Source organism: Hemibagrus wyckioides, linkage group LG16, assembly GCF_019097595.1.
Source record: "Hemibagrus wyckioides isolate EC202008001 linkage group LG16, SWU_Hwy_1.0, whole genome shotgun sequence".
Lineage (NCBI taxonomy): Eukaryota > Metazoa > Chordata > Actinopteri > Siluriformes > Bagridae > Hemibagrus > Hemibagrus wyckioides.
Window position 1 is genome coordinate 22,613,479 of NC_080725.1, and position 19,332 is coordinate 22,632,810.

Here is a 19,332-nt window from a genome sequence, read left to right on the forward strand (position 1 = left end):
ACTCAAGATCCTGAGACAAAACCACACACAGAACCGTGTTGTTGTTATTAGCAGCTTGAATGTGCTAACAGTGCTGCTGAGATCTGGACTCTGATTGGTCAGAAGGTGTTGATTAATTCTCCCTGACCGTAGCGCAGGTTTATATTAATGCAGTCGCTCTGATGCGTTTCTGTAGCAACTGCTCTGTCACCATAAAGTGCCATAAACCGATTAAGAACTGTTTAATCATTAATGTTTTGTAATGAGATGTTTACAGAACATCTGGAAGTCTCCAGTGTCAGGCTTTAAGGTCTTCCACATCTTCAGGACAGAGGACTTTACACTTCTTCGTGGTTTCTCAGTAACAATGTTTTTTTTCCTCAATAACTGTAGGAGAGGCGGGTGAGGGAAGGTGTGTTTATAGCTGCTATAACCTAAGTGACAACAGGAACTAAATACTTGAGATTGTTGTCATCGTCATTGTTTATTAAACCAAAAAATGGATTTATTTTATTATGTAATGATTTCTCAGGATCACATGACCAATGTATTCCACAACCAGACAATTTCCAGGAGAAAGAATTAAATTATTTATGTCACTGTTTTCTATAATCAAAGAATTATTTAGAGGCTGTGACATGCACATGATGGAAAAAAAAAGTTCTGTCAATTAGGTTAGTAAAAATATTTATTTTTAAAAATATTGTGATTTAAAAACAAAGCTGCCTCATAATTGTTTTATTTTGTTATTTTATTTTATTTGTATTTGATTTTGATTTATTTTTATTTTCATTTTTTAAATTTATTTTATTTTATTTATTTTTATTTGTAATTCAGTTACGTCAATTTACTTTAATTTAATTAAATTTAATTTTACTTTTATTGTATTTTATTTATTTTTTATTTTATTTTATTTTTTGAAGTCACAAAAACCTTTAAAGATGGAACGAAAGAAAGAAATGTTTTAGGGAAAAAATATACACCTCCTCTGCCTGTGGTTGTGTATGAAACAATGCAATTAAGAATCAGTGCAATGAACCATACACACTGAAAACCTCAAAAACAAAAGACATAATAAGGCTTTATAAGGTTTTATGAAATGAAGTGTGCATGTGTGTGTGTGTGTGTGTGTGTTGGAGGAGTGTGATTTTCAGAGAATACAGCGATTCATTCGGCATTGTGCCTCTGGAGTAAATGGCTTCATTCAGCTACAAATCAAGTGCAAATTTTCCCCTTCTCTAAGCTCTGTGTGTGTGTGTGAGTGTGTGAGTGTAAAACCAGACTGAGGCTGTGTAATGTCAGGGACCTCGAGGTTGGAGGTTCGGTCCCTTTGGGCCGAGGCCAATTTCCTCCAGCGCTCGGCTCTGACTTCCTGTTTCGAGCTCGGCAGCGGGAGCGTCTGTGCAACACAACTCCAGTTCAAAGCGCGAGAGCAGGAGAGCAGATCCGCAGTGCCCTTCTGTTCAACTGCACCTCTCCAGACCACCTCGGGTCAACCGGCCCCACAGGCAACGTACGGCTCGGCCCAATATAAATAAAACTAATGGGCAAAGCTCTGTTTTTCACCACTCTTGATTAATATATAGAAAATAGGCAAAGACCTTTTTTTTTTCTTCTGAAAGCAGGTTGTGGCGGATCGAGTTTCGGTGTTAATAAAGATTCAGGGATTGTCCGGCAGCTCGAGAAGGTGAATTAAGAGTATAGCAAAAGATCTTATCATATAAACCTGTGTTTATTTTGAAGGAGATTATAATCTGAAAGTAATTTGTGTGTGTGTGTGTGTGTGTGTGTGTGTGTGTGTGTGTGTGAGAGCAAGTAGCTTTTGGCTTAACGTCACCCAAGCGTACCACATCTGGTCATCTGAATGTTTAGAGAAATGTTTAATGAACCACAGTCATTTGTTGTTTTGGATCATTTTTCTTACCATTAGACGGCTTTTGATCCACAGTACACTCGCCATGCCTAAACTCCACCAGCTCTCTCTCTCTGCTGTTAACACTAATGGATTTTCTCTTATTTAATTATATTTGATAAATTCATCCAGACCTTTCTTCTGCTCGGATCTTCTGCACATCTGTCTCAGATTCTGCTCCTGTGCATTGACCAAAAACATTCTCAAGAACGTTGTTTTTTTCCCCCAGCTTGATCTCACCTGGATGCTGGGCTCTCAGACACCTGTACTGTACACTGTCATGGTTTATCATCTCGAGGTTTCTTCTCAAGGAGTTTTTTTCCTCACCACTTTGTTTATGATGGCTCTAAAAACTCAGCATTCATAACACATTCATAAGCAACCTTAATCATGCAATTCTGGAGGCTTTAGACCAGAGAAGGACCGTGTTGTTATTATTAGCAGTAGTGTGTTCACAGTGCTGCTGAGATCTGGACTCTGACTGGTCAGAAGGTTGATCAAACACCTCGATCACTCTTTCTATCTGGCGTAAGCAGAAATGCTGTCAGGGTTAGCTAGCTGTTAAGACACGTTTCATATTCATTTTCAAACTATTCTGACAGATGAAACGTCCACCATGATGCTGTTCTTCCTTTAGGTTACGTTACATCGCCTTTATTGTTAGCCTCTATTGTTTTTTCCACAGGTATCACCTCGCTCTGTTCTGCTCTCCTGTTTATACAAGAAGCTTCTTGTGTAAATTCCTAGAGTTGTTATTGACCCTGATGTGTGTATCTAAAATCCCCCTCACAAACACACACACACACACACACGCTACATTTCCCCGAATTCCCAAGGTGTGGTGCAGGCTAGCGGCTCGTGCAGGAAGCCGCTGACAGCTCTGGCTGTGACCTCGACCACATTGTGACAGCACGGGTGGAGGGTTTTTTTTTTTTTTTTTGGCATTGAAGTCTGGAGGCTGTGGGCAGGGCCTGAGGGCTCGTGGCAGCCCCTCAGCTCAGACCCTAACACAGGAAAGTGGGGTCAGAGCGGGCTGACACTGCCCCAGTGCAGGAAGCCGAGTCTGGCAGCGGAAAGAAATACAATACAGTCTCAAAGTCTCAAAAAACGCGGTGCTAATACTCTTAAACACACCACCTCATATCGCAGAACTCTACTGTCAATATTCCTCTGGTTCACACCCACTATTGAGGGGTTTAAGATAAATATTTGAACGCAAAACATCTCAACGCTGGGTCCTGCAGGTCGTCAGGTCACGAGCGCTGTGTGTTCGGAGACCTGAGTGCAGAAAGAGCGACATGTTTTACTCCACACGCTGCTGCTCCAAGCCGAGGTGTGGAAAGAGCGTCTATTCACACAAACACAACCTGAAAGTTCTTGAAGGTTCCGTCGTTGTGCTCCTCTCTGCTGAAAAGAGAAGCCTCGAGTGTTTACCTTCTGGCTTCCCCCTTCGCTCTGATCTGCAGCTTTGTGAAGAGCTTTCATGTTTCCTTTTAAAACGTCCGCTCGCGAGAGCCACTTTGAACTTTCATGCAGGTCGAGCGCGGAACCCTAACCGCCCAGATGGTTCTCCTCGCCTCGGAACAATGCACTGAACGTTCTGGGATCCTGCAACGTCTGATCCATACCACATGTATAATGAAGCTTGCATTTTTAATGAGATTAGTGTCAGGTGCTTGACAGAAAGGAATGACTGAATCCACACACACACACACACACACACACACAAAACCACAGATTTCCAGAAGAATCAAGCTCCGTGTTCCTAATATTCACAGATCCTGAAACGTCTTTTAAAATGAAGAATATAATTATTTTATGGAAAAGAAAATAGATTTTTAAATAATTAAGACTAAAAAAATTATAAACACGCTGGAAAATATACATCAAACACTTCATATGTATTTAAAATGATTTTAAAAAAGTAGCTGCATGTAATTAAATATATATATTCCTAAATATACACACAGCCAAATTTGCTAGTAAGCTAACAAACAATGGGACTTTTATGTAGGGGAAAATTATTAGCCAAGTTAGCCCGCTAGCAAGCTAGCTGTTAATATCAAGGTTTGCTAGTAAGTTAGCTGAAATATTAAGGTAACTATCATATATGGTTATTAAAACGTTGCTAAATATTCTAGCAAACAACATGCTAGCATGTATAACCAACAATAGCAGCAAGGTTTGCGAGCTAACAACCTAGCAAGCGTCAAACCGATCAGCCATGTTTGCTAGCAGGCTATCATGGCTGCTAGCGTTATGCCAAGCTAATATGCTATTATGTGTATTAATAAAACATATGATTAAAAGCTTACAAAGCAACATGGTAACTTTTATACTCTGCAATTCTGGTAAAAATCGGTAGCCATGTTTGCTATCTAACAAGCTACTGCAGCTATCAAGCTAGCTTACTACAAACAAACTATTGTATATTGTTATTCTTAGGCTAATTGCTAATATTAGGCTTACTAATGCAGTGTAACCTAGCTAGCGAGTGGAAATTGGGTGAGAACTAAGCTGAAATGAGATTAGATCAGCAATTGATTGAAATTTATGGAGAATTTGAATGTATATATTTATGAGTGAGATAAATTTTGTTTATTTGCAGCTAGCATCATGGCTCCAGAGCAGAACTGCAGAAGCAATCTGTCACATCATCAGGGACGTGTCTTGATCTACAGCAGCAACCCGTTAGCACTAAACATGCTTCACTGATAATTTTCCCAACATTTCTCTTGACTCTGTGTGAGTATGTGGTTATGTGACATTTCAGAGGAGTCACCAGCTTTGGTGTTAAACGTAAATCTCGCCCATATTCTGGAGTTTACGCTGTTCTGCTCCTCACAGTAGAGGGAATGTCGAGCATCTGGCAGCTGACGGCTACTACACATCCAGCTGTTTGCATTCCGTCGCAGCACGCGGCGTGTAAAGCTCTTTTGTGCTCCAGGAGGTGTGTGAAAGGTTCGCTGTGTGGCCGGTATGTTTAGTAGCGAAGTGTTAACGCCGGGGCGTGGAGAGCAGCGCTCTGCAACACCTGAGTGACTCTGAGTGGTGTGATCTTAGCACTCGCTGGGGAACACGGTACCGCGTGTATGCGCAATGTGTCCAAGCTTGCCGAGTGTTTGTGTTCTTTGGCTTCGGATCCAGAAAACGCTTTGTCCTACTTTTCAAATATCATTTGTAAAAATTGCAAAACTGAAGTTTAAAAAAAATAGAGGCCACAGCGGCAGTCTGCACGGACCGCCACACGCTCGTGTGTTATGACATGAGCCGTCTAAACAGTGTGTGAGCGACCGTGGGGGTCGTCATGCCACTGGATACGCGCTGACGGATCCCCGGGCCTTAAACACCACGCGAGCTCTGAGGTCATTTTTTGCAATATTAAAGACATTGACGTAACGTTTACCACAAACACAGTCCATCAGGCCAGACGTGTTTGGTGCTTACAATGCTAATGTGACTAATCTTTTAAAACCAGTGTCCTGTTTTCTTAGCAAGCCAGCTAACTAACAACACTAACAAGCTGGTTAAAATAAAGCCTCTGTGGCTAATTTTAGTTTTAAAAATCATTTTACATTTAACTTCACTTGCAAACTGGTGATAGATTAGACAGAACTACAACACTTTGGTGTGCAGAGATTAGCTTCAAAATGAGCAGAAATTATAAACGTTCCTCAAACTGAAGGTAATGTGGAGATTCTTTCTATCCTTCAGCAGGTTTAGTTTTTTTCAGTCTTTCTGACTCTGACTGTACTTTGGTGTCAACTCTTGTATGAAAAAATGATTCAGAAGATTTAAGAAAGCTGCTTTAATGAATAATGTTGCAGTGAACTTTATTTCCTGGTTAAACTGATAAACTTCAGTGCAGGAATCCTGAGACTCACCGTTTATTGTTCACTTTATCGCTGCTTTAGCGTGTGTCCGCCGTGAGGTTCTACTTTTTTGTCGACGCGTCCGTATCTCTGAGGCGTGTTTATTTTCCTGAAGGCTTGGCGACGTGTTTTGTCGTCTCTCACGCAGCTCCGGCCGGCCGGTACGGACCGGGTCCGGCGTGGTGACACTCTGGTCCTGTAGACACGCAAACAAACAGAGCGAGTGATTGATTACTGGATGGAAGAGGGTGCAGTGAGTGACAGATCCAGCTGCTGACAGCTGGAAGGGGGGATGCAGATGACAGAGAGAGCAGGGGTGTGGGTTTGAAAAGGAGGAAAGAGGCTGCACAGCCGGCTCTGTTTGTCTTGGCTCGTCCCCAGGCCTTCATTACTCCTCCTGAGATACAGAGCAAAACACTATTTACACACTCGGCCTACGGTGTTCGTGCGAGCTGCAAATCTTTTTCTCTGTCTTTTTCTCTCACTCCATCTCTCCCTGTCTGTCTGTCTCAAAGGCAGTGTCTCATATACATGGTGTTTGTTGAAATTTCAGCTCTGACGGATCACTTTTGCCTTGCGGAAATGACAGAAGGCCGAGTCGTGGCTCTCTACATAACCTTCCTCTCCGTCTCTCTACACCTCCTTTCCTCTCGTCTTTCCTTTCCTCTGAGGCTTTCTTTTCTTCCTAAGCGTAATGATGTAAGAATGCGTCACCGTTTTCATTCTCACACACGAAACAATAAAGTTGTGCGTGAATGATTTCACAGCTGAACCAAACAAACACGTTACAAAACTCCAAAGCTTCCAGTAATGCAGCGTGAACGAAATCTACAAGTGCACTGACCTTCAGCTGTTTTGCTCCTGTAGGTCAGAGTCAGGAAGCAAGTGTGTGATCAGCGTTTTGTTTATTCGGTTAAACCTATAATCATGGTCATAGATCCAGGCATGAAAAACACAGACAGAAACACACAAGGAGGAAGGATTAAAACACAGAAGTAGCTAAACTTGTTAAAGCAAGGAGTGACAAAACACGGCTAACAAACATGCATGTAGATGGACGAGATTTCCAGACTGAGGTGAGGAACCGAATACACGGGATAAACACCAATTACACGGCAAGACAGAATCTGTTGCAAATCTGTTAGCTGAAGCTAGCTGTTTTGAAACTTTCATTTTCTAAAGCCACACCTCCAAGAGGCGGAGTTTAACATTAACATGCCTAATGATAGTTCACACAGAGTTCTCCATCATCTCTGTAGCCGGGTCTCTGCTTACGGCCGCTTTAAGTTCTCTTGTTTATTTTTTCCCAGTTTTCTGTGTGGATTGGGAGGTAGGATGAAGCATGACACGGTTTAGACAGACAGAGTGAAAGAGGAGGAGGAGGAGGTGCGTGATGAAGGCATTCCTCCCCACTGTGCTCATCTAAACACGGCGAGTTTTAAAGCGGTTCCGTGCGGCGTGTCTGGTGGCGAGCGGATCTCAGCGAGCTCGGAGTCCTGCTGCAGTTTCCTGAACATGTCGAGGTGTGTTAGTCTTTTCCTGCAGCTCAGGTTTCCGAGACTGCGGTGGGTTTATCAGTCACTGTGGGCCAGGACCCCACTTTCACCCTGAGTGCAGCACACATATACACACACAGACACACACACACACACACTCCCTGCCTGACTACTTTCCTAGTCAAAAGGTTTGATCCGTTTCCTGTTTAAACGTGTTTGTAATCCACTTTCCACAAAGACCCTGGGCTGTTTATGTGAATGGGTGCAAAAATTTTTGCCCCCTTATCATCACTATTGCACAATTTGACTCCAAAAAAAAATTTTTATTACTGAGTTATTCTCAAGCTGTTGTAGTTGATTGATTTGAACGTTGCCTTATTGAGGTTCAAACTGTCAAGTGGATGATTTAAGAGTAAACTGGAATCGTGAAAACGCTCTCTCTCTCACTCACACACACACACACGTAAACCTGAACTTAGCACACACAACAAGTGAAAGTGTTGCAATGAAGAAACCGTCATTTTGGAATGATAATATGACAAAGAAATCACAGACATGAGCAAAGCGCTGGGAAAAAAATAATAGAAAACTTTCTCAGAGGAATATAAAGTAAGGTCTCACAGCTTCACAGATACTTTTGTCCATTTCTTGTTGCTCACATTAACAGAGGAATATCTGTAATAATCAGTCTCACTCAGGGTGCACAAACTTTCGCACCGAACTCATACAGGCGTTCAGATCGATCCCGTTTCCTCCTTGTCTCCTGCTCGCACCACCTGCAGGGTCAAACTGCCCTGAGGAAGTGAAGAGAGTTGAGTCACGGATGGCTCGGTGTGTGTTGTGTGTAAATTCCTGATACACTTATTCCGAATTCTTCTACACATGCCTGGAAGTTCTGAGGAGGATGTGTCCGGATTTCATCATTCCGGGGACAACTTACAGGACTTAAAGGATCTGCTGCAAACATCTTGGTGCCAGATACCACAGCACACCTTCAGGGATCTAGCCTCGGTGGGTCAGGGCTGTTTTGGCAGCAAAATGGAGGACCAACACAATATTAGGCAGGTGGTCATAATGTTATGCCTGATCATTGCTATTAAATTCCATATTTGAGTGAAATACGAATCGAATCCCAGGTGTCTTAAAACAATCGCCTCTGATCCTAACACACTGAGAGGAAGGAGCAGTCTGCCCTCTTCCACATACGCCAGCTCTCAGACGCTGCTGATTGGCTGATGTTGCTGTGACTGACAGAAGAGAGAAAGAGGATGCCCCTCCCACCTAAAGAGTGCTGCCATGGCAACAGAGGGCTGTGATACAAATCTGTGATTTCCTGAGGAAGCATTCATGTTCAGTGGTCATTAATAACTTCTCCTCAAGTTTCAATAAAGTTTCTGTAAAAGGTCAGCAGACTTTATTATGTTTCTCAGGACAGGGAACATTTTGACTGACGCCCCTGAAGCCTACAGGCCACTTCCAGAGGAAACATTAGTTAAGCGGTGAGTGGAGTGGAGAGTCCCGGGCGGTAGCTGGAGGTTAGGAACAGAGCTGCACCTTGTCAGAAGGTCTGTGGCGGCCAGCAGCTGGCTGAACACCGAGATATGAAGTGAAGTGATGTGTGGACTCATTGAGAGAAGGAACCCAGCTGAGCTGTCCAGTTCCCCGAGCACAAATAAACAGCTCACTTCCACGTTTGCCTTGCCTGTTAATGTCAGACGCTGCACAGCCTCGCTACAAATCCCCACCCATCCCTCATCCCCCCGACCCTCTAACCACCACCCACCGTCCTCCGTCCACCCTCAACTGTCCACCGGCTCCTTTAAATTGTAAATGTGGCCCTTTTTTTTTCAAAACACAACTAAGATAAGTTTTTTGGGGGCATAGGAAAATAAACAGCGGAGGATTTTTTCCTGCGAGGAAACCTTCAGTTTACCGTATAACATGTTTCTTAATAGTGCCAAAGTGTTCTGTGTTCTTTAAATAAACAACATGGGAGTTTTGCATAGAAGGGCATGAAAGAATGCAGGATTTCACCAGGCTCTCGCACACATGTCAGCAATTTGGCTGCCTTGTGTATTTTGGATGTTGGGGAGAGAAAAAAAAAAGAAAGCATTTCAAAGTAAACGAAAGAGTGAGAGTCTTATCCGCCTGGCAGCTGTGCTGCTCCGGAGCCAAATTGCTTTCAGCTGATGCTGCGCAGCTCCAGCTTGCTTGGGTAATGTCAAGTGATGCATTGCGATACTGAGAAAACAACGCAGCGAAAAATAAATAAGGACGAGAGGAAATGGCTGAAAGTCCCTCTGCTGGTGCTCGGCCTTCACCTCTCAGACCCCCGAGCGCAGCCCCGGCTCACGCACACCATCATGATGTCATGCTGGAGCGTCCAGCGTTTCGTTCTTTAATAGCAAATTAAAAGCATGATAAAATAACCTCCATCCCACGCACACGTTACAGTTACATGACTTCACTCTAGCGTCTCTTGGCTTCATTAATTTAAAGACGAATTAAACGTAAGTGAAAAAAAAATAATACAGTAACAGGATGTCAAACATCATCAAACATCCTCGTATAAATCTATATTTTCATTTTTTCGTTTTAAGTTCCAAAAAAAGACTGGTTCCTTCTACAGTCCATATTTTCTATTCCTGATTTTTTTAGGTTTAATCAGTGCTCCGGGTTTCAAGGTGGAAGTCTAGAAGCTATTACACAATGCTGTACATTTGGCGTAATTCTTTACAAATTCTTTGAATATTTTTCAAAAGTAAAAATTATACTGTCATCATTGTGTTCTTACATTTGTAAACATTAGTAAATACATAAACTAAGCATTTTTTATTCGTGTAGCAACTTTCATACACAAAATGCACATAAAAAAATAAGAAAATTATTGGCAATAATAATAATAATAATAATAATAATAATAATAATAATAATAATAATAATAGATAATGTGCCATGATAATAAATCATTAAATGAGAAAATAATTAAAAAAACAAACAAACATATAAATAAATAAATAATGTGTCATAATAATATATTGTTAAATGAGAAAATAAATAAATAAATAATAATGTGTCATGAAAATAAATCATTAAATGAGGAAAATAATAAATGTATGTATAGCTGTCAAAGTCAAACAAAAAGTAAAGAAATGAAAGTAAAAAACAAGTTTAATTTAAAAAGAAAAATAACAATAAAGTATAAGTGTAAAGTCTTGCTGCTTTTTAAATCTGCTTTTATTTTTCCTATTATTTCATGAAGGGTGCCAATAATTCTGGACCTGACCATAAACAAACTGGACACTGTGTACATCTGCATATATATAGATGCAACTGTATGCAGCGTGAGAATCAATATACATTAATAAACCTCACTGCTGCGTCTTATTTCTCCAATTTTGCCCTTTTTTTAAAAAAATACAGCAGCGTTTCTTGCCCCTGGGTGGAGCGGGCGGTGTTTCTGCTCCATTCTGACGCGCTTCCATCCATCACCATCGCAGACCTGTTAACAAAAACACAACAGCCATATCCCCTGTTAGACATGACCTGATTTTATCCATCCATCCATCCATCTATTCATCCATCTATTCATCCATCCATCAATCCATCCATTTCACTCGTTTATTTCAGCCATTTGTTTTAATTATGGCTATAATCTGAAATGTGTGAGAGCGTGGTGTTTATTTTTGCATCGCTGCGCTCAGGGTCTGAATAAAACCATTCAGCAGAAGCTAAGGAATAAATTGAGCGTCAGAAATTCAATAATTAAACACTCGCTGAGGAAAAACAGTCTTAATAATCTGGAATAATCTGGAACTTCTCAGAAAAACTGACATTAAGGGCTTTTTTTTTTTTACTTCCTGGTTGCAACCAACACGGGGGATAAAGTGCCTTGTTGAGTTAGCAGGAACTTGCTAGGAAGGTTAGGAGCGTTGCCATGGTTACAGTGTGAGCATATTTATATAATCAGCACAAAAACACTAGGGCTTTTAATATAAAGAGAAAAACACAACATTGTCTAGACAGAAAGGTTCCTTATTGGTTCTTTAGGTGTGCAAGGAAATGTTCCACTTTCTATTTTATGCAAATTAAGAGCTGTGTAGCGTGGACCAATCAGAACTCGGAGGATGGATTTCTGTTGTCCAATCACTTCAGTGTGGTCAGGTCCAGTGTTTATAAGTTCCACTGAAAGAATTTATGATCATTTCTGAAAAATTAGTTATAGCAGGAACTTGGAACTTCATCTTGGTTCTGGATAAGTTATCAACTGCAGAATTCTAATAAACACATGTTCTGTGTAAGGTTCTCCCGTGTTCTTGTTGAGCTGAAAGCTGAGTCGACTTCAAAACATAACAGAATGTGTGGTTAATTGTTCTAGATTCTTAAAGGGGTTCTACATGGAACACTTTCAGAGTTTTGTTCCAAATGTATCACATAAAACACTTTTAGATTAAAGGGTTCCTCCAGGGTTCTTTAGATAGGGTGGTTCTACCCTCTCTGTTGCAGGGCTCTACATAGAACCTTCAAGCCTTTCAAATTCTTGAAAAATTCTTTGGATGTTAAGAACCCAGAAGTTTGATTTTTAATAACATATCCTTTTACGCTTTTAGAAACAAGGATTTCACTCAGGTTCTTGGGATAGTTCTGAGCTTCCTAAAAGGGTTTCTACATGGAAGTCTATGGAAAAGAGGCACAATCTGTTGGAGAGTTCTTCAGAAATGCTTTAGGGGTTCCTCAGGAAGTACAAGCCGAAGATTTTCCACTAATATTGTACGTTTTCCTTAAGGGTTCTTGGGATAGCTATGATCCTAACCTTTCTGCTTGACTTGGAACTATATCTAAAAGGAAGAAGGAGAACCTTAACGGATCCGTTAGTATTTTCGCTGTAACCCTGTTCTCCATTAATGCTCAGATCAGTTCCTTACACCCTGACATGAAACGTTTCACTAAGGGTTCTTTGGATGGTTAATAGTTCTAGATTTTCTGAAATGGAAATGAATTGTTGCGTGATTTTACACACAGAGTTCCCTAAGTGTTCTTTGATGATTCTTTAGCAGTAGCATTAGTTATGTAAAGAGGTTCTAGTATGAATTACTTCTAAAGGAAAACCATCAGTTGTAGGGTTCTACACGCAAGCAAACTTTTGTTTGAGTGTGTGTGTGTGTGTGTGTGTAGGATCAGTAATGTCTTGGCCTGAACTACAGTATTGTGTCTTAATAGCATTAAGACCATTTTTCATGCGCTCCAAGCTGGGCCACGGTGGAACGCTCAGATTCTCTTGGCCTCTGCACACGGCTAACGCTCTTCCCAAACTCCGAACACATCTGCTCTGGCTGGCGTGCTCTGGAAAACCCGCTTTCATCCCTCTCTCGCGGCCAAGGCCGAGTTCTGGGCTGTGCGCATTTGGAGGCGATCGCCGCGTTGGCTTCGGATCCTGAGATGGATTCTGTTCTGTTTTTCTGGGAGTTCTGGGACTCGGCGAGCCGCAGGTGAGGCGGCTGGTTTGTGCTGGAGTCGGAGCACAACAGGTTCACGGCACGCACCAAAAATCCGGTTCCCACTAAGGCCTTGTTTACATTGCCGGCGGTGGGGAGTCTGGAAGTGTTTGGCGGCTTTGCACGCTGGGAAATATCAGCCCGGTTCTTTTTACACTGTGTTGATATGGGCTCTGAGGAGAGCCGGTCTGCGCCTGAGAAACAAGCTCCTCTGGGCTCCAGAGTCTGGGCTGCACTGCAACAAGAATAAACACAACGACAGAGCCGACCCTCAGCGGCCCGAGAACCGACACGTCACCCAGCACACACTCACACAGCGGTAATACTATCTTTATCTGGCTTTTCCATTGTACTGTACGGAACCGTATACCAACACACACACACACACACACACACACAGAGCAGTCCATTTGTATTAAAAAAAGAGGGGTGGTGTTGGGTTGGAGTTATAACCACATTTAAATACTTATTTTTGGCGTGTAGCTAGCAAGGCTTTTCCCAAATGTCATTAAATTGCTCTGGAAAATGCCCTAAAACCCATTTCACAGGAGAAGAATGTTAATCTGACAGGCACGAGAAAAAAAATAAATAAAGAAAGCAGTGCATCTGCCCTGAAAATCCAGTCCAGACTATACAAGGTTTAAGAATCTGATTATTTTCCAATAACCACAGCAAAATGTTTTATTCCTCTCACACCACAGCAATTTGTTCCATTTCTCAGTCATTAAATATAACCCACTTTGTAGTTTTTATCTCTTTATAGTTACATTTAATGTTGTTATTTGTGCAAGAGCTATAAATAGTCATTCCCTCTCTGCTGAAGAAAAAAACATGCACTTTGTCGTTTTTCTGAAGCTGTGGGAAAATGAAAAAAAAGTTTCAGCTGGACGTCTGACACTGGAGACTCCTTCCATACGTCTTAAATAGACATCTAGTTCGAGAAAAACAAAACATATAAACAATTACACACCACTGAGTTTATGTGACACATTCGAGTCCCTGAGAACAATCTGTTGCTATGGAAACAAGAACGTATTACACCTAGCAGGTTAATATAAACCTGTGCTACTGAGAGAGCTGCTGTTTTAGGCAATTAATCAACACCTGACCACCAATCAGAGTCCAGAACTCAGGTAGATGCCAAAAAAAATTCTCTATTTTTTTAAAAAAGGAAAAAATGATAGCTAATAAATATACAGCTTTATTTAATTAAAGTTTTATCATTGTATTAATGACTGATTAATATAATAATTATTTTATTTGATCTTAATTCCCAGCTTAAATTAATTGTTTTATTAATTATGGGTGTTTCTTCAATAGTTGTACACAGTAGTTTAATACACAATTATTATTATTATGGTAATAAAGTAAATCTTAAGGATAGAATTAATTTATTGCTAATAAGTAGAATTTATATAATAATAATAATAATAATAATAATAATATTTATGACTTCTGACTTATATGTAATATATAATAAAATAATAGAAAATAAATATATAATATAATATATATATATTTTTTTCTAATTTAATAGGAAAGCACTTTGGAAGTTTTACTAATTCATTATTTTTTATTTATTTATTTTATAAGTAAGTCCTGACAGCATCTCTCAAATGAAACATTTCAACACAACACAAAAGCAAGCTCTGAGGTTGATTCTCCTTGTGAATTTGCAGTTCCTGGGTGTAGAAAACTTGGCTAAACTTCTCCCCAGATTGCGGGAAGCAGGAGGTGCCAGAAAACAAGGTGAAAGGTCATGGGATTATTGGAAATGGTGCAATTAGTGCTGCTTAAACTCTCAGTCTGCCACACGATGGGAGCTCCAGCAGACTGAAAGCGGCGATCTTCTAGCGCAGCAGCCTTGTTCCCTGTGACCTGCTGCTTAAATGTGTTTGTTCTGGGAGCCACCATTACCCTGGATATGATCCCACCATGTAGCTAATGGCTGAAATTCCCCCCGTGCACATGTTTTTTTTTTTTCCTTAAGAAATAATTGATTGCATGTGGACACGGCCAGTGTGCTTTCCTCTATTATGGGAGGTGATATCACGCGGTCAAGAGTGTTCCTCTGATACGGTGATTGCTTCCGCCAGCCGCGGCCGGGCGAGGAGGAGGAGGCGGAGGGCACGGAGTCAGTGCACCGAGTCAGTGCTGGAGATTTGTGATTCCAACTAGAACTTTCTGAGTGAGACCCAGACTGGAAATTTGGCTTCCGTTACACCTGAGAAGAGGTAATCAGAGGTAATCCGAGGTGCTCAGAAAGCTTTGCGTGGTCGACGTGATGAAACGGCGCCTTCGTCCTGAGCTGAAGAGGCCCTGTGTTCAATTTCGTCAGCATCTAAACAGTTACTTGAATACGAAGCCGCCATAACCCGCCCCCCACCCCCCAAAAGCCGCCGTCGTACACTTTCCTTAGGAAGAACGAGCCGTCCACATTAACTTAACTTTTCGTATTTTGACAAATTTGTGTTTCCAGGAAGCAGCTGAGGTCAGCTCGGCATCTGTTGCTACTTATGTCCAAGATGCAAGCGCTGCTTTGTGTGTGTTGCCATGGCGAACAAGACCTCGCAATCAGATCTGAAAGACAGCATCTTCAAAGGCAAAACATGACTGTGTACGTGTGTGTGTGTGTGTGTGTCTGTGTGTAATTCCTATGACCTTTCGGTTTGAGCCATGTACATACGGGACTGTCTTGCTGCGTTGCCAGAAATCATCCTTTATGCTCCATAATTAAATCTGAGTATCAGTCGGAATCAACACACCAAATATCTGACCAAATAAGGAGATCAGCGGCTTCAGTAAACTCGTATAAACCTTCATCTACCTCAAAGTGTTTTATTCCTCTTATAACACAACATTCTGAAACAACAATTACACATCGTTATTTATTAAAGAGAGACACATTATACTTTTTTATCCACTTATAGTTATATTAGTAAACTGTAATTTTCCCTTTGGTGTAAATTTCCCTTTGGGATGAATAAAGTATCTATCTATCTATCTATCTATCTATCTATCTATCTATCTATCTATCTATCTATCTATCTATCTATCCATCCATCCATCCATCCATCCATCCATCCATCCATCCATTAGTATGTGGAACACTGACAGAACAGCCAGCTCCTGTTCTCACTGATGTTTCAGCAGATTTTTCTCTCTTTTAAAGTCAATAAGTCAAAAAAAACACAGCTTGTCGTTTTACCAAGAAACTCTGACCGTTACTAAGCTCTGGTACTGGAGACTCCTTCCATGGAGAAAACTTCACCATATCAGAGGTTATTTCTGAGAACGAGCGCATTGATATCGTAAAACCTTGTGATATGCAGCTGCACGACTTTAATCAGCAGCTTCTGACCAATCAGAATCCAGGATCCGGCTCCGCCGTGGTCTACATCACAGCAGCGACTCTCATCCCGAATCACTTCACGTGGTTTATCAGGACAAACGTTCGGCCGGATCTTGATTTTGCATTGAAGCGTGGCGAGTCACTGTTAACTCATTGATACGCAGCCATCTGAAGGTACTTCTCTCAGATGTGACGATATAAAAAAGTCTAGGGAATAAGCAGTCTCCGCTCGACGTGTGCCATTCTGCCGGTCTCCATGTTTAACTCCAGCGACAGCGCTCCCCTCCCTGCTCTTTTATCTCAGCTCTTGAGCATGAGTACACATTTATGCACTTCCACTGAGGAAAGCCTTCTGGCCTCTGCCAACACTGTCACCGAGGGAGCTTCCCGGCCCAAGAGATCAGATTTGGCAGCTGAGCCCGTCTCGAGGACGCACATCTGCGCTCCCCTTCTTGGCCCGAGCTCCTCGCTGTATCCTGTTGACGGCTAATGAACCAATTAATCAATTTGACAGGCACGCGGTCGATTCCAAAGATTCCTCCTTTGAACTAGCGTTTGCTGATCAATAATTGGATCGGGACCAATGGCTATCGCTAACGCGTGGACCTGCATGAAAGAACCGTAGACGCTTTTTTCCAGGAGGCCAGAGTGCGGTGCATTAAAAGGACATTCTGCTTGCGGTGAGAGGACCACCCTAGCACCAAGTTCTCCCCCAAAACTTAACCAGATGTGTAATGAGGCCGGTAGTAGTAGTAATTATTTTCACCTGTCTCATGACAGGCTACATGTAAATGCTAATCTGTGCGGCCCTAACGTAGACCTCGGCTGTCCTAACAGAGACCCCGCGGACCTTCCCGACTCGCCTCTCATTTCCGTGTTGCTTATTGGCCCTGAGCTACACCTCCATTACAAGGCAGCCAAGTCCATGCTGTCACTCACACCACCTCTTTTTCCCCCCGTTCCTTTATTCTACATTACTTTTCCTTTGCATTTCTCTTGACATCAGGATTTGATTTCGCTCCCGCCTCGCCTCAGACACGCACATGCACAGACAGACACGCACACTCTCTGCTGCATTCAGCTGTTGTTTCGGATTAGAGCAATAACTGCTGTCAAATGAAATCATCCTTCTCACACGCCACCCACTGAGCCTGAGGAAAAGACAAGTGTGTGTCGGGGTGTTGAGTCAGTGAGACGGCGACGGGTCGATCCGGCGGCCTTTTTCCGAAGATTCCTGAAGATTCCCGAAGTTTCCCGAAAACCAGACGGAGCTCACGTATTCTCATTTCTTCCACGTCTTCTCTCGAATCTCAAGTCTCCTCTTGTACGTTGCCTTCTTTGGAGCGAGAGAGTGGAACCGAGACATTGGGCTCTCGACAGCTCGGGTTCGCTGCTGCTTCGTGCCAAAATTAAATGCGTTCTGAAATCTGCATGTTGTCTGCATGCTTCTCTACTTAATGCCTTCGAATCAATTACCAGAGAAAATAAATGATTCTTTTTATTTGACCTGGTTCAAGTGTCCACACATCTGAGGATCTGAGGAAGCAATAAATTACTTTTTAAAATCAGATCCAAACTGCAGCCCATTGAGTGGACGCCATTTCACCTCACACGGGTTCTAAAGCAGGAGGATACAAAAAGCTCTTTGATCATCTGCTTTTAATTCGAGAAACGCACACGAGGAAATGTTAAGCCTTCGTTTTCCGACAAAATTTTGCAACCAACAACACCTCAGCAGTGTTTAACGACTTTCTTACATAAAGGAACAGGTTCTTCATGGGTTCTTTACGTGTTCTGAGCTTCCAGGTGTGTGCAGTCCTGTGCCAGAGTACTTCTCTATCATGTTCTACCACATAGAACCCTTGAAGAACCCTCAGATATCCAGTGAAGCTTTAAGGATCTCTTGAAGAACTTACTTTGAACCACTTAAAGCTGAATAAAACTTTGCATGTAGTTTTGATAAGGATTAAACGGAACCCTTACGTGTTCTGATAAAACCTCATCCTTCACGCACTCAGACTCTAGGAAACATGGCTGCTGTTTATCTGAGTGAGTGTTCTCCACTCCAGTCCACTCTCTCCTGCTGCCCTCCTGCCCTCTCACAGAACCACCGGTCTCCTCCTCGCCGAGGTTTCCTGTGAGAGACAATGGAAGGGGCAGTGCGGGGACGATCCTGCCCTCTGACGGGGCAGATTTATTGCAAAGGAAACTGCAGTCGGTGTCAAAGTAAACAATGGAGGATCCACGGAGTGTCGGTCTTCCCGGGACAGATGCTCTCTCTTCCCCAGACCCCCTTTTCCGAGCACTGGGAAGTCCCTTCCTGAAGAAGCATAAAGTAAGGACAGGATCCTCTTAAGAGGTAGAGAGAGAAGTGTTATGGAAGGAGAGAGTGAAGCAGTGAAGTGGAACCTGATTGGTTCTGTGAAAGAACCTTCATTTCATTGGAGAATTATTCTGCATTGAAAACAAAACCCACAACCTTCTAATCAGTAAGTGATTAAACTATTATGTAGATGTTTGTACAGGTTTAAAATGGGGTTCTTGAGGAAACCTTGAGGGTTCTATTGACAATACTGCAACACAGTGTTCTCCTAGTGAGAAAGAGTTCCAAGTAAAAGCATTCTTTGGAAGCTAAGAACCCTTAATTATCCCTTAATGACCTTCACAAGAACCTTTTCTCAGAGCAGATATCATCATGTCCCCTCTTAGAACATGGTTCTTATGTTTAGTGTTTGTTTCGGGTTTAGACTCCACCCCTGACCTGTCAGTGATGTGTTCCCTTGTTCAGTTCTGTGTTCCACTATTGATTAGTTTTCCGTGTCGCAGAACCTTTTGAGAATTCTTATCATGTTCTCTCGTTAGTTCCAGTCCTCATTCTAAGGTTCTGTGTAATGTTGAACATCCTGCTTCTAACTTTAGCCTGTTTTCTCCATCTTAGTATTGTGGATTATCCCCTACTTTCATAAAAACAGACTGTTTCCCTTTCAGAAAAGGTTCTAAGTGCGATCGCTACAGGAAACTAGATCACTTAACCATCTAAAGAACCCATGAGGAATCCACTAATGAGAGTGTAACAGATACACTAGCAGTGGTTTGTCCCTCTGAAAGCTCTAGGTAGAACCCAATAACAGGGTGTTTCCCTTCTAAACAAAGTTCCAAATAAAACCTTCTTAGGAATCTGGGGTGTTTTGTCAATCAAAAAGCCTAAAGGAACCCTTTTTCTAAG